The following is a 16,532-nucleotide window of genomic DNA, read 5'->3' as shown; positions in this document are numbered from 1 at the left end:
TTTCATTCGTGACAGCAACATTGATGATTTGAAAAATAGTCACACATATACGTGCAAGTTGTATTATTTATTCAGCCTTCGGTAGATGCTTGTAGGGCATATGAACGTACAGCTCCCTTGCAAGATTTCCAGCCCACAAGCCGGCACTGCCGGTCTGATCCACTCACTCAGGCATTCGATCAAACTCTGCCAAGCATTTGTCTCCAGTTGGTTCACACATGTGAGTTTCTCTCCTAACTCCACCGCTCCACCATTAAGTTCCTTCGGCTTCTGTCCTGCACACAGAGCTGAAGGCGTCAAACTGAATTCCGATCCTGAAGTTGCTTAACATGAGAGGTTGTGAGGTCCTCTGGGGTCTTCTAGACACAGCTTCTCATTCTGCACGTGATGAGACTGGGCCGTGGAGGAGGAAGGATTCCTTCGGGGCAGAGCCGAAATCTCAAGTCTTCTATCTGTGCTCTTCCCCCTATCTGCCTCGGGAGCAGAACATGATGGAAATGTGACCTTGAGGATGCATTGTTAGCATCTTTGCTGAGTTATCGCTTTCTGGCTCCTTGTTAGGGGTTTCCAGGGAGGTCTGGGGCCTGAATTCTACTGTTCACCTCCCTGCCTTCCAGCTTGGCTGTCAAGGGAGTCTTGAACATAAGGATAAAATCCAAAAGGGAAACAAAGTAGCAGCTCCCTAATCTCTGGACAAGTGTCCAGCATCTCCCCAAAGCAGAGCTGCTCTGATGAGCTGGGTGGACAGGAAGCTCTATCTGGAAGTCCAAGGGGAGCTTCCTTCCCCCAGCCCCCTGTGACTCGGCAGCCTGGGGCCGTGTGGCAGACTTGGCAGTCACCCTCCCACTCGGCTGTAGGCTGGTCCACCCAGCCACAGGCAAGCTGTGAGGATGTGGCTGCCTTCTTCTCTAGGAGCCATGTTACAGCACAAGAAGTGAGAGGAGACAGGAGGCTGGCCTGGCCGGCCTGGGAAGGCTGAGTCCCAGGAAGCGAAAGAAACAAGAAGGTGGCACCTGAGTCAGCCCATCCACTGTGAAACCTGCTAGGGAAGTGTCGGCTCTGACCAGATCGCCAACTCGGCTAGCCAGGGGCAGATGGGAGGGAGATGAGGAGAAGGTCCAAGATTCTCCCCTGATGTTCCTTAGATTGGAGAGGGATGGAGTGGGCGTCCCCCCATGAGTCAAGCTGAATTATGGGGGGTCAGAATCTTGTGCCCTTCCCCAGCATATCAAAGCTTTAATGTTTACTATTTTGACTATTCGATAGTCACTTTGTTAAAACAGGCAACGTCTCTGTGAGCCACTGTGCTGATTGTGTACCGTGTGTGCTGCCCTGACACCGAATGATGCTGCAGGAAGTCTACATATTTTGGTCCTTTCTTTCCCCTTTACAATCCTCCTGCCAGACATTTTCGATCTGAAAATGAATTTTCCTCTCCCACCTTTCCTCCTTCCCTCCCTTCCATCCTGCTGCAACTTTGGGCTACCTACTGAGGGTCAGATCTCATGTTGGGCTCAGGGCTTCTGTAGCTTAGAGGATTAGGAATGAAGCATTTGGATAGAGGCAGTGGGAAGGACAAGGTACTGAGAGAAAAGCGAAGGAACAGTTAGTTGTAAAGAAATGGTCGGCCATTAGACATGACCCGGACTCTGTGTGTCCCATCCCCCTCCCCTGAAGAACAGAAATTAGAGTGATCAAGGCAGTGAACCCTCCAAATGCTCTGCTCCGGGGTCCCACCAGGAGGGCTCCCTGATCTTCAGCCAAAGTGAGGAGGTTCAGGGCAAGATCTAGGCAGTCCTGGAACAAAAGACGGGGGCATTGTCTCTTCAGAGTATCAAGGTCTGTCTTAAAAACCCCAGAAATTACTCAGGAATTCCAAACATGCTAGTTCTTTCCTTTGGTTTAGTACAGAGTCTTTCACACATATCATGCACAAGGGCAGGCGCACATGTGCACACACACGTGTGCGCGCACACACACACTGCGGTAAGGCTCCCCGTCCTTCCCCATTATCCTCCAAACCCTCCACATTCTTTACTCCCTTTTCTATTGCTAGTAAGCTGAGTATATTCAAATGAACTAAGCTATTCTATTTATTCAATTGATCATTAACATTTATTAAGTACCTACATGTGCCTAATTTTAGACTGAGTGCTTTAGAAGGTAGAAGAAAAGGAAAACATTAGGAGTCCCTTCTTGTTCCCACCTCCATGAAGAAGATACCATTATGGCTGTAAGAGATCCATCTAACCTTCAGAAGCTGAGGGAAAGACAGACCATCTGACGGTCGGTTGTATGGTTCAGGTTCTTGGTTTAGGGGACTCAGAAGTGGGAAGTTCAGTCCTGGCATGGGTGGCCTGGGAAGCTCCTGGGAGGAGAAGGTTCGAGGGAGTCTGTGAGATGAGTCCTGGACAGGTGGAGATAAACCCAGTGGATAAAGAAGGTGCCTCAGGTGGAAGAGGGTACGTACACACAGGCAGGAGGTAGGAATGAACCCTTCCTGCCCCGGAGATAGAGAGGAGCCAGCCTAGGTGGAGGGCAGGTGCACAGGCCAGAGACAAGCATGATGAATAAGGCTGGTGAGGGAACAGCCAATTGCAGGGGCCTGCATCAGGCATGTTTGTAGGACACTCTACCTGGAATTTATCTGGAGAGGTAGGGAATTTGGGTCTGCGTGTATTTTTAGCCTAGTCCTTTCTGTCCTCTTCTGAGCAATGCTTCTAAGAGCTTTCAGCCTGAGGTCATCTGTTTTCCTAGCCCCTGTTCAAGGGAAGCAGATGTCAGCACCACCATCTCACAAGGAGGCTGCTGCCACCCCGGCACTGACCCCAGGGAAACGACGTGTCCACTGGACCACAGAAGCAGCCTGTGGGAGGCCACCCCTGTGGCAGGGACAGCCATCCCGAGCACTGCCAGAATGTCACCCCTCTGTTTTGGCCTGCCTCTAGAGGAGGGCTTCTCTGAGGTTATGAGAAACCCCCAGATGCCCATCCCCACTTCCCTTCAGGGCCAACATGGGACCCCCTCAGGCTGGATGATCCAGCCTCCAGGACACCCCTGGTTATAGGGGACCCTCTGATTTTCTCTCTTCCTACTTCCATCTCCCTCTCTATTGTGCTCCACTCCGTCCTTCCCTCCACCACTGTGGGTAGTTCCCAAGGTCTGCTTTTTCCCTCACAGCATCTGTCACACACCCTCGATCACCCTTGGAGGACAGCTCCTTTGATTCTTCACCTTCTAAGCCCACATCCTGGTCCAAAGCCTCGTTTCTAAGCTTGAGGCCCACATTTCCAAGTCCCTGGTGGACATGACTACTGGAAAAACATGACCAAAAGCAATTCATAATCTTCCCTCCAGAGCATAACTCCTTTCAACCATCTTGTTTCTGTCAGAGGTACCACAAGTCTGCTTGCCAGACTGGAAGCCCGAGGCTCACTGCCTCACCTCCTCTTCAGGGGACAAATCCAGTGAGATGACAAGACAGATTCACTCTTGCTCAGCCCATCTCTTGTGTTGATGCTGCATTCACCATTTCAATCTCACTTTCATTGCTGCTTGGCTGGATGACCCCAGCCGCCTCCAGATGGTCTCTTCCCTGTGAGCCCTCCTTGTCCAGCCAGTTTGTAATGCACTTCCCACCTGACTGAGAGTCCTACGTGTCACCTTTTATTTGTGTCATCAAATCCCATGTCCTCTCCTTGGCTTCCACGTCTTTCCCTCATTCCTTCCTCCTTTCAGCTTCAGCTTCGCCTCTTCTTTGAATCCTCTCCTCCATCCTAGTCATTCCCGGAACATATCAAGTTTATTCCCGTCTCAAAGTCTTTGCTCTGTGGTTCCTTCACCTTCCTCCCTTCTTCCAGTCTATTTCAAGTCCTTAGCAAGGATTTAATCCTCTAAAGGCAAACTTTACTTTATTTCTCAAAGCATACAACTCATCCCAGCCTGGAATCGTTCTCAGTGGCAGTTTGAAAGTCAGAGAAGAAGATCCATCTCATTTTAAAAAATGTTTTATCTAGTTTTTAAAATTTTATTTTTGCCAGAATGGTATTACCCAGCTTGATCACTCAGGTTTGCTCCCCTGGGTCTTCTGAAAAGCATAGAACAAGACGTGAAAAGACACAAAAGAGATTTACCAGGGGAAACACCTGTGAAGGATAAAGGAGGAACACCTTCCCGGGATAAAGGAGATGAAGCAAGGGGAGCAAGGGGGAGCCTTCAGAGGGCAGTGCATGTCTGCCCCCTGTGAAGGAGGGAGGGAAGGAAGGAGGGCTGGGGAGAAAGGGTCTGAGACAGCAGTACAGTTCCAAGAAAGTCAGCCATGGGGAGGATGGGAGCCCCTGAATCAAATTCACGTGGCTGAAGAGTCCTGCATCTCCAGGAATGGGCCAGCATTAGTAGCCCTGCTGTGCTCTGTCATTGCCTGGAGTAGCCCTGGGAAGCACGGGAAACACTGTGGTGGATCCAGAAGGGCAGCAGCTGGAGCCGTCTTTCCATATGCTCATCAAAGCAGCAATTCTGAACAGCATATTCTCATGGCTGCCTCAGGAGCCTTAATTTCTGCTGCTGAAGAAAGATTAGAGTAAGGGCTCAGATCCTGAATCATTCCGAAGTTGAAGATCAGAGTTGAAATTATTGGAATGTGCTATGCATTCCTAAAGAGAATCCTTTGAGAGAAGGGGAATTCATCTTTATTATCACATCAAGGCATTTTCACCATCATTACCACCGTCATCACCACCATTTCCACCCTCAGCGCCATCATCACTACTATAACCACCGTCATCATTACCACATCATCACCTTTACTGCCATCTTCACCACCATCACCACCTTAACCACATCATCTCCACCATCACCACCATTACTTTCATCAATACTGCCCTCATGGCAACCAACACCATCACCACCACCATTAACACATCTCCACCATCACCACCACTATCGCCACAGTCACTGCCATCATTGCCACCACCTTCATCACCACCACTCTCACCACCAGTACCACCATCACTGGCATCAATACTACCATCGTTGCAACCACCACCATCATCACCACCACGATCACCATCATCGCCGCCATCACCATCACAATCACCACAGTCACTGCCATCGTTACCACCACCTTTATCACCATCAGTCTCTCCACCATCACCACCATCACAATTATGAATTCAGAGAGTATGGTGCAGGGGAAAGGAATCTGATTCCAAGGCCCGACACCCGGGCTTTCACCCTATGTCAGCCGTTAGTTTGTTGTGTGACCTCAGGTAGCTATCTCTCTGAATCTTTATTTCATTTTTCCATTTAGCAAATAACTACAGTGCATGTCCTCCGAGCCAGGCAGTCCTGTGTGAAGCAGAGAGTAGGCTGAGATTATTGTAAGTCTGATTGACTGCCAATTCTGAAGCCAAAGATCAATGGCATTGCCTGAAAATTGACCACACCCAAGGCTTCATGAAAACAGTGGCCATGGTAGCTGCTGAATGGGATGTGACCTTGTCCTGGTTAGAATACCCAAGGGCAATAAAAGAGGTTTTATATTTTATCCAAGTTCCTGTGGGGAGCCAATAAATGCATCATTAAACTCAAGGGCGTCAGAAATGATGAAGAAACTCTGGAGAGAACTTAGGGCTCAAGCATTAGCACGCATCTATTGAGGCCCAGGGAGGGTAAGGTCCTCCCCATTGGTGGGACAACATAGTAAGCATTGTATGGCTGAGCTGGGCCTATGATTCTCAGCTGTTAAGTGTTCTCTGGAGTTGCTGGAGGAGGATGGTGGCCAGGGTGGGGCCCGTCTGGGATAGGGACAGGAATGTTGCTAGAATACAGCTCAAGGGTGAAATAAAGGCCATAGGCCCTGGGCGATGACAGAGGCAGCTGCCGCAAGCCAGAGTCCCAGCCACATCTGGGCTGCTGATTGCACAACCCAGCTGTCGGCTGGGCCTTCTGACTCCCCAGTGGGATGGGCTGGATGGGGGACTGGAGGAGTGTGGGCATGAGGCCTTGGGAAAATTCAGCACCTGCCAGTGGGTCTGGTGAATCCTTCCTCCTTTCAGAGGATGCCCTGGCTGAGGATGAAAGTGGAGGCAGGAAGCCAAGGGGTCCTTCTCAGTTTTCAGTATTCCCTTTGTTTCCACCACCCCCTGCTCTCTGGGTCACCCCCATGTTCCTGAAAAGGGAATTTCCAAGGTTCCCTTCCCACCCATCCTGGAGACTGGGCAGGGGTGGAGGGTGAGCCGAGGGGCAAAGAGGAGATGGAAATTCCCTTAAAGTTGGCGATAGTGGGGGATGCCATGTGTAGGACTGAAACTTACAAATCTGTGACTTCAAGTCCGTTCCAGGAAGGATGTGTTGCCTGCTCCACCCCACATCCTGCACCCTCTCTTGGAACCCCTCTGTACCCAAGGGCCCTCTGTTCCCTAGAACCTGTAATAGGTCCTGATCCTGCTTGGGCTGTCCACCCTTTCATTAATCTGTGTCACTTGTCTGACCCCTCCCCACACGAATATCAAGGCTGGGCCCTGACAAGAGGAAGGCAGAGAACTGAGGCATCCCTGAGGTCAGGAGCTCTGTCTCATTTTGGGAAAGGAGTTCCCCCATGCCTCCCCCCCCAGGACTGGGTTTCCTGAGGGAATGGGTGCAAAGTACTCCAGGGAGGGGGGAACGGGTAGGGACCTTCCTTCTTCATGATCAGGTGGAACTAGGCTCTGTGATGAATGGGACACTGGTGCTCTATCTTTTTCTGAGAACTGGCACAAGAGCCCAGAAAATATGACATTTCCTCAACTGTAAGATTGTATTGATTGTGAGAAGGACTACTGATGTAATTACAGACTTTTCTTTGGTTATGTTGTTGTTTAGTGAGTTGGGAGATGGGATGAATTGCCTGGCGAGGACTCAAGGTCCTCTCCTTTATCAGCAGGATTTTGAGTTTTCCAAGATGGAGGCAGAATTCTAACTGCCCAGGTTTCTTTCTGCAGTTGTGGCTTGGATGGAGGTGAGAGGGCTGGGTGAGAAAGTGGAGTTATCTCTCTACTTTCCATGATCCCATACCTACCTCACTTCCCATTCAAGGGGTACAGTCTCTTGAGGGCCAAAAGAGACCTTAAAAGACATGTTGAGGCTATGCTCAGTTACATCTCAGGGCAGGAATCTCAGAATACTCCCCGTAAATTCATCCCATTTCAGGACCACTGGGAGGGTGAAAGATTTCTTCTTCATTTTGAATTAAAATAGATCCCCTTGGAGCCCTCTGGTTTGAGTTCCACCTCTAGGGACCACAGAAAATAAGTCCCATCCCTTAAGAAAGTGGCATAACTTCTTAGATTTTCTCTTATTTTCATGAAATTTTCATACCTGTTACCTCCCCCCCTTTTTTTAAACATCTTTATTGGATTATAATTGCTTTACAATGGTGTGTTAGTATCTGCTTTATAACAAAGTAAATCAACTATACATATACATATATCCCCATATCCTCTCCTACTTGCGTCTCCCTCCCACCCTCCCTAATCCATCCCTCTAGGTGGTCACAAAGCACCGAGCTGATCTCCCTGTGCTATGCGGCTGCTTCCCTCTAGCTATAGATTTTACATTTGGTAGTATATGTAAGTCCATGTCACTCTCTCACTTCGTCCCAGCTTACCCTCCCCCCTCCCCGTGTCCTCAAGTGCATTCTCTACATCAGCGTCTTTATTCCTGTCCTGCCCCTAGGTTCTTCAGAACCTTTTTTTTTTTTTTTTTTTTAAGATTCAATATATATGTGTTAGCATACGGAATTTATTTTTCTCTTTCTGACTTACTTCACTCTGTATGACAGTCTCTAGGTCCAGCCACCTCACTACAAATAACTCAATTTCGTTTCCTTTTATGGCTGAGTAATATTCCATTGTATATATGTGCCACATCTTCTTTATCCATTCATCTGTCAATGGACACTTAGGTTGCTTCCATGTCCTGACTATTGTAAATAGAGCTGCAAAGAATATTGTGGTACATGACTCTTTTTGAATTATGGTTTCCTCAGGGTATATGCCCAGTAGTGGGATTGCTGGGTCATATGGTAGTTCTATTTTTAGTTTTTTAAGGAACCTCCATACTGTTCTCCATAGTGGCTGTATCAGTTTACATTCCCACCAACAGTGCAAGAGGGTTCCCTTTTCTCCACACCCTCTCCAGCATTTATTGTTTGTAGATTTTTTGATGATGGCCATTCTGAACTGGTGTGAAGTGATACCTCATTGTAGTTTTGATTTGCATTTCTGTAATGATTAGTGATGTTGAGCATTCTTCCATGTGTTTGTTGGCAATCTGTATATCTTCTTTGGAGAAATGTCTACTTAGGCCTTCTGCCCATTTTTGGATTGGGTTGTTTGTTTTTTTGATATTGAGCTGCATGAGCTGCTTATAAATTTTGGAGATTAATCCTTTGTCAGTTGCTTCATTTGCAAATATTTTCTCCCATTCTGAGGGTTGTCTTTTCATCTTGTTTATGGTTTCCTTTGCTGTGCAAAAGCGTTTAAGTTTCATTAGGTCCCATTTGTTTATTTTTGTTTTATTTCCATTTCTCTAGGAGGTGGGTCAAAAAGGATCTTGCTGTGATTTATGTGTTAGAGTGTTCTGCCTATGTTTTCCTCTAAGATATTTATAGTGTCCGGTCTTACATTTAGGTCTTTAATCCATTTTGAGTCTATTTTTGTGTATGGTGTTAGGGAGTGTTCTAATTTCATTCTTTTACATGTAGCTGTCCAGTTTTCCCAGCACCACTTATTGAAGAGACTGTATTTTCTCCATTGTATATCTTTGCCTACTTTGTCATAGATTAGTTGACCATAGGTGCGAGAGTTTATCTCTGGGCTTTCTATCTTATTCCATTGATCTACATTTCTGTTTTTGTGCCAGTACCGTATTGTCTTGATTACTGCAGTTTGTACTATAGTCTGAAGTCAGGGAGTCTGATTCCTCCAGCTCCATTTTTTTTCTTCAAGACTGCTTTGGCTATTCGGGGTCTTTTGTGTCTCCATACAAATTTTAAGATGATTTGTTCTCGTTCCGTAAAAAATGCCATTGGTCATTTGATAGGGATTGCATTGAATCTGTAGATTGCTTTGGGTAGTAGAGTCATTTTCACAATGTTGATTCTTCCAATCCAAGAACATGGTATATCTCTCCATCCGTTGGTATCATCTTTAATTGCTTTCATCAGTGTCTTATAGTTTTCTGCATACAGGTCTTTTGTTTCCCTAGGTAGGTTTATTCCTAAGTATTTTATTCTTTTTGTTGCAATGGTAAATGAGAGTGTTTCCATAATTTCTCTTTCAGATTTTTCATCATTAGTGTATAGGAATGCAAGAGATTTCTGTGCATTAATTTTGTATCCTGCAACTTTACCGAATTCATTGATTAGCTCTAGTAGTTTTCTGGTGGTATTTTTAGGATTCTCTATGTATAGTACCATGTCATCTGCAAACAGTGACAGTTTTACTTCTTCCTTTCCAATTTGTATTCCTTTTATTTCTTTTTCTTCTCTGATTGCTGTGGCTAGGACTTCCAAAACTATGTTGAATAATAGTGGTGAGAGTGGACATTCTTGTCTTGTTCGTGATCTTAGAGGAAATGATTTCAGTTTTTCACCATTGAGAATAATGTTTTCTGTGGGTTTATTGTATATGGCCTCTAGTATGTTGAGGTAGGTTCCCTCTATGCCCACTTTCTGGAAAGTTTTTATCATAAATGGGTGTTGAGTTTTGTCAAAAGCTTTTTCTGCATCTATTGAGATGATCATATGGTTTTTTTCCTTCAATTTGTTAATATGGTGTATCACATTGATTGATTTGCCTATATGGAAGAATCCTTGAACCCTGGGATAAACCCCACTTGATCATGGTGTATAATCCTTTTAATGTGTTGTTGGATTCTGTTTGCTAGTATTTTGTTGAGGATTTTTGCATCTATATTCATCAGTGATATTGGTCTGTAATTTTATTTTTTTTGTAGTATCTTTGTCTTGTTTTGGTGTCAGGGTGATAGTGCCCTCATAGAATGAGTTTGGGAGTGTCCCTTCCTCTGCAATTTTTTGGAAGAGTTTGAGAAGGATGGGTGTTAGCTCCTCTCTAATTGTTTGACAGAATTCACCTGTGAAACCATCTGGTCCTGGACTTTTGTTTGTTGGAAGATTTTTAATCACAGTTTCAATTTCATTACTTGTGATTGGTCTGTTCATATTTTCTGTTTCTTCCTGGTTCAGTCTTGGAAGGTTATACCTTTCTAAGAATTTGTCCATTTCTTCCAGGTTGTCAATTTTATGGCATAGAGCAGCTTGTAGTAGTCTCTTAGGATGCTTTGTATTTCTGCGGTATCTGCTGTAACTTCTCCTTTTTCATTTCTAATTTTATTGATTTGAGTCCTCTCCCTCTTTTTCTTGATGAGTCTCGCTAAGGGTTTATCAATTTTGTTTGTCTTTGCAAAGAACCAGCTTTTAGTTTTATTGATCTTTGCTATTGCTTTCTTTGTTTCTATTTCATTTATTTCTGCTCTGATCTTTCTGATTTCTTTCCTTCTGCTAACTTTGGGGTTTGTTTTTTGTTCTTTCTCTAGTTCCTTTAGGTGTGAGGTTAGATTGTTCACTTGAGATTTTTCTTGTTTCTTGAGGTAGGCTTGTATAGATATGAACTTCCCTCTTAGAACTACTTTTGCTGCATCCCATATGTTTTGGATCGTCATGTTTTCATTGTCATTTGTCTCTAGGTATTTTTTGATTACCTCTTTGATTTCTTAAGTGATCTCTTGGTTATTTAGTAACGTATTGTTTTGCCTCCATGTGTTCGTGTTTTTTACGTTTTTTCCCCCTGTAATTCATTTTTAATCTCTCAGCGTTGTGGTCAGAAAAGATGCTTGATATGATTTCAATTTTCTTAAATTTACTGAGGCTTGATTTGTGACCCAAGATGTGATCTACCCTGGAGAATATTCCGTGCGCACTTGAGAAGAAAGTGTAATCTGCTGTTTTTGGATGGAATGTCCTATAAATATCAGTTAAATCTATCTGGTCTATTGTGTCATTTAAAGCTTCTGTTTCCTTATTTATTTTCATTTTGGGTGATCTGTCCATTGGTGTAGGTGAGGTGGTAAAGTGCCCCACTATTATTGTGTTACTGTTGATTTCCTCTTTTATAGCTGTTAGCTGTTGACTTATGTATTGAGGTGCTCCTATGTTGGGTGCATATATATTTATAATTGTTCTATCTTCTTCTTGGATTGATCCCTTGATCATTGTGTAGTGTCCTTCCTTGTCTCTTGTAACATTCCTTATTTTAAAGTCCATTTTATCTGATATGGGTATAGCTACTCCAGCTTTCTTTTGATTTCCATTTTCATGGAATATCTTTTTCCATCCCCTCACTTTCGGTCTGTATGTTTCCCTAGGCCTGAAGTGGGTCTCTTGTAGACAGCATATATATGGATCTTGTTTTCGTATCCATTCAGCAAGCCTGTGTCTTTTGGTTGGAGCATTAATCCATTCACGTTAAGGTAATTATTGAGATGTATGATCCTATGACCATTTTCTTAATTGTTTTGTTTTTGTAGATCCTTTTCTTCTCTTGTGTTTCCCACTTAGAGAAGTTCCTTTAGCATTTGTTGTAGAGCTGGTTTGGTGGTGCTGAATTCTCTTAGCCTTTGCTTGTCTGTAAAGCTTTTGATTTCTCCATCGAATCTGAATGAGATCGTTACTGGGTAGAGTAATCTTGGTTGTAGGTTCTTCCCTTTCATCACTTTAAGTATATCATGCCACTCCCTTCTGGCTTGTAGAGTTTCTGCTGAGAACTCAACCGTTAACCTTAGGGGAATTCCCTTGTATGTTATTCTTCGTTTTTCCCTTGCTGCTTTCAATAATTTTTCTTTGTCTTTAATTTTTGCCAATTTGAATACTATGTGTCTCAGCATGTTTCTCCTTGGGTTTATCCTGTATGGGACTCGCTGTGCTTCCTGGACCTGGGTGGCTATTTCCTTTCCCATGTTAGGGAAATTTTTGACTATAATCTCTTCAAATATTTCCTCTGGTCCTTTCTCCCTCTCTTCTCCTTCTGGGACCCCTATAATATGAATGTTGCTGTGTTTAATGTTGTCTCAGAGGTCTCATAGGCTGTCTTCATTTCTTTTCATTCTTTTTTCTTTATTCTGTTCCAAAGCAATGAATTCCACCATTCTGTCTTCCAGGTCACTTATCCATTCTTCTGCCTCAGTTATTCTGCCATTGATTCCTTCCAGTGTAGTTTTCATTTCAGTTATTGTATTGTTCATCTCTGTTTGTTTGTTCTTTAATTCTTCTAGGTATTTGTTAAACATTTCTTGCATCTTCTCGATCTTTGCCTCCATTCTTTTTCTGAGGTCCTGGATCATCCTCACTATCATTATTCTGAATTCTTTTTCTGGAAGGTTGCCTATCTCCACTTCATTTAGTTGTTTTTCTGGGGTTTTATCTTGTTCCTTCATCTGGTACACAGCCCTCTGCCTTTTCATCTCGTGTATCTTTCTGTGAATGTGGTTTTTATTCCACAGGCTGCAGGATTGTATTTCTTCTTGCTTCTGCTATCTGCCCTCTGGTGGATGAGGCTATCTAAGAGGCTGGATGGGAGGGACTGGTGGTGGGTAGAGCTGACTGTTGCTGTGGTAGGCAGAGCTCAGTAAAATTTACTCTTTAATCCACTTGACTGTTGATGGGTGGGGCTGGGTTCCCTCCCTGTTGGTCGTTTGGCCTGTCAGCCACACGGCTCAGAAGAAAAGGGAGAAAAAAAGAGACCAAGAAAGAAAAAAATAAAATAAAAAGAAATAAAGTTATTAAAATAAAAAATAAAACAATTATTTAAAATAAAACAAATTTTAATGTAATAAAAAATACAGAAAGAAAGAAAAATGAGAGCAATGAAACCAAAAAACAAATCCAGCAATGATAACAAGTGCTAAAAAAATATTAAAAATAAATAACAACAAAAAAAGGACAGATAGAACCCTAAGACAAATGGTAAAAGCAAAGCTATATAGAAATATCACACCAAGAAATATGCACATACACACTCACAAAAAGAGAAAAGGGGAAAAAAATCTATATATATATAAAAAAGGAAGAGAGTAACCAAATCAATAAACAAATCCACCAATGATAATAAACTCTAAATATTAAACTAAGATAAACATAAAACCAGAAACCAGTCAGTCGCATACAGCAAACCCCAAGTCTACAGTTGCTCCCAAAGTCCACCGCCTCAATTTTGGGATGATTCATTGTCTCTTCTGGTATTCCACAGGTGCAGGTTTACTTCAAATTGATTGTGGAGATTTAATCTGCTGATCCAGAGGCTGCTGGGAGAAATTTCCCTTTCTCTTCTTTGTGCGCACAGCTCCTGGGGTTCAGCTTTGGATTTCGCCCTGCTTCTGCGTGTAGGTCGCCTGAGGGTGCCTGTTCTTCGCTCAGACAGGACGGGGTTAAAGGAGCAGCTGACTAGGGGGCTCTGGCTCACTCAGGCCAGGGGGAGGGAGGGGTATGGAATGGGGGGCGAGCCTGCAGTGGTAGAGGCCAGAGTGACGTTGCAACAGCCTGAGGCGTGCCGTGTGTTCTCCCAGGGAAGGTGTCCCTGGATTACGGAACCCTGGCTGTGGCGGCCGTCACAGGCTCCCGGGAGGGGAGCTGTGGATAGTGACCTGTGCTTGCACACAGGCTTCTTGGTGGCTGCAGCAGCAGCCTTAGCATTTCATGCCCGTCTCTGGTGTCCGCGCTGATAGCCGCAGCTTGCGCCTGTCTCTGGAGCTCATTTAGGCGGTGCTCTGAATCCCCTCTCCTCACACACCCCGAAACAATGGTCTCTTGCCTCTTAGGCAATTCCAGACTTTTTCCCGGACCCCCTCCCAGATAGCTGTGGTGCACTAGCCCCCTTCAGGCTGTGTTCACGCAGCCAACCCCAGTCCTCTCCCTGGGATCTGACCTCCGAAGCTCCAGCCTCAGCTCCCAGCCCCCATCCGCCCCAGAGGTGAGTAGATAAGCTTCTCAGGCTGGTGAGTGCTGGTTGGCACTGATCCTCTGTGCAGGAATTTCTCCGCTTTACCCTCTGCACCCCTATTGCTGTGCTCTCCTTCGTGGCTCCAAAGCTTCCCCAGCGCGCCACCCCCTGTCTCCACCAGTGAAGGAGTTTCCTAGTGTGTGGAAACATTTCCTCCTTCAGAGTTCCCTCCCCGAGGGGCAGGTCCCATCCCTATTCTTTCGTCTCTGTTTTTTCTTTTTTCTTTTGCCCTACCCAGGTACGTGGGATGTTTCTTGCCTTTTTGGAAGTCTGAGGTCTTCTGCCAACGTTCAGTAGGTGTTCTGTGGGAGCTGTTCCACAAGTAGATGTATTTCTGATGTATTTCTGTGGAGGAAGGTGATCTCCATGTCTTACTCCTCCGCCATCTTGAATATACTCTACCTCCCTTTTAAACATGATTCTAGATCCCTCCCCCATCTAGATGTCCTTCCTGTTTGTCAATATCCTTTTTAAAGTGTTGAACCCATAGCTGAACACTGTGCATCAGTGATGATGTGGAGCCTTAGGACTCTTCTCAATGATGACATGGAACTTCTATTTCTCCATTCCAAGCCCACACTTTTTCTTGCATCTCTTTGTTTTCTACTGAGCTTGTAGTCAATTAAAATTCATGGGGCCTTTACATATTATAAAGGGGTTTCCTATATCCTGGCAATCTGGATTTGGTTGTTTTCTTTGATCTCAGTATAAAATTTTGCATTGAATCTATATTTTAAAATATTTTGTTAGACCATCTTATACTTCCAGCAAATACATTCGTTTCCTTTAGCTGCTGTAGCAAATTATCACAAGCCCAGTGTCTTAAAACAATACAAACTTATATCTAATAGTTCTAGAGAGCAGAAGTCCCAAATAGGCTTCACTGGGCTAAAATCAAGGTGTGGAGGCTCTAGGATAAAATCAGTTTCCTTGCCTTTTCTAGTTTCTAGAGGTTTCCCAAATTCCTTGGCTCACCATCCCTTCTTCCATCTTTAAAGCCAGAAGCACAGCATCTTCAAACTTCTCTTGCCTCTGTTTCTGTCAGCACATCTCCTTCTCTGAATCTGAAGGAGTTTTATCATTACATTGGGCTCACCCAAATAAACCAGGATAATTTCCCCTTCTCAAGGTATTTAATGTAATCACATCTGCAGAGTACCTTTTGCCATGTAAAGTAACATATTCACAGGTTCCAGGGAATAGTAACTGAACATTTCTGGGGTAGGGGGAGGCACATTATTCTGCCTACCACAGCCAGTGAAGATTTTGTCCTGATTCTATCACCTAATATATTCATTATTCCTATTAATATTTATAGCATCTGTCAAATTGAATACATCAAGTCTTTATTCTCATCCAAGTTATTGATTAAAATCTTAAGTATAGATTGAACACTAAAATCCTTCTTCAGGCTGATGCTGATTCATTAATAAACATTCTTTATGATTATCCAGAGAGTTAAGAATCTATAGAGAACCTTCCTTTTCCCCTTCCTTTCTTCCTTCTACCTTCCCTCCCTTCTTCACATAAATCTAATTTGTACAAGCACTGCACCAAGTTCCAAAATATAGGAAGGGACAAGATAGAAGTTGGATCTTATGGTATATTGGTGGAGAAATATTATTCAACAATTATACCAGTTAATATTGGATATGGCAGGGCCTGCTAGAGATCCAACTTCAACACCTTAAACAAAAACCTGTTTACTTTCTCCCAAGAGAGAAGCCTAAGGGTAGGCAGCCCAAAGGTGGTAGATACACAATTATCTTATTTGGAAGATACACATTTATTTCTGGTTTTATGGGACTTATTGTTTTTACATTACTACATAACTAAGTCAACCTATCTACTCTCAACCTATGTACTCTCTATCAACCTATCTACTCTCTTTCCACAGTATGAGGATCAAGCATGCCTTAACTTTTATTAACATACAATTTTCCAATATTTCAGTTCCATTATTCCCAAAGTTAATCATCACAATAATTATTATTTTATAGAATCAATTCTTGTTTAGATTACCTACATGTTGATCAATTTCTTTGCTCAGTATAGTTTCTCATATCCCATTACTAACTTGTGGGTTTAATTTCTTTTCTCCTGAAAAACACTCTTCTGTAGTTTTGTCCTGTGAGGGCCTGTGAATAGTATACTCCCTTTGTCCTTTTAAAAATATTATTTTATTCTCAATTTTTAATTATACATTAGCTGGGTGTGGAATCATAGTTGACAATTACCCTCATTACTTTGAAGGTGATCCAATTTTTAACTGACATCTGTTGTTGTTGATGAAAAGTCTGCTGTCAGTTTAACTGCTGTTCCTTTTTGAGTAATCTGTCTCTTTCCTCTGGCTACTTTCAATATTTCCTCATTATCTTTTGGGTTGTGTAATTTCACTATGATATGTCTAGATCTGGATTTCTTTTTAGATTTTATTTCCTGAATATAAGTCATGTCTTTCATCAAGAACATGGAAAG

This window comes from Delphinapterus leucas, chromosome 13 (genome assembly GCF_059928025.1).
Source record: "Delphinapterus leucas isolate spDelLeu-1000000601 "Yukka" chromosome 13, BTC_Dleu_Yukka2, whole genome shotgun sequence".
NCBI lineage: Eukaryota > Metazoa > Chordata > Mammalia > Artiodactyla > Monodontidae > Delphinapterus > Delphinapterus leucas.
This window is presented reverse-complemented; position numbering follows the sequence as displayed.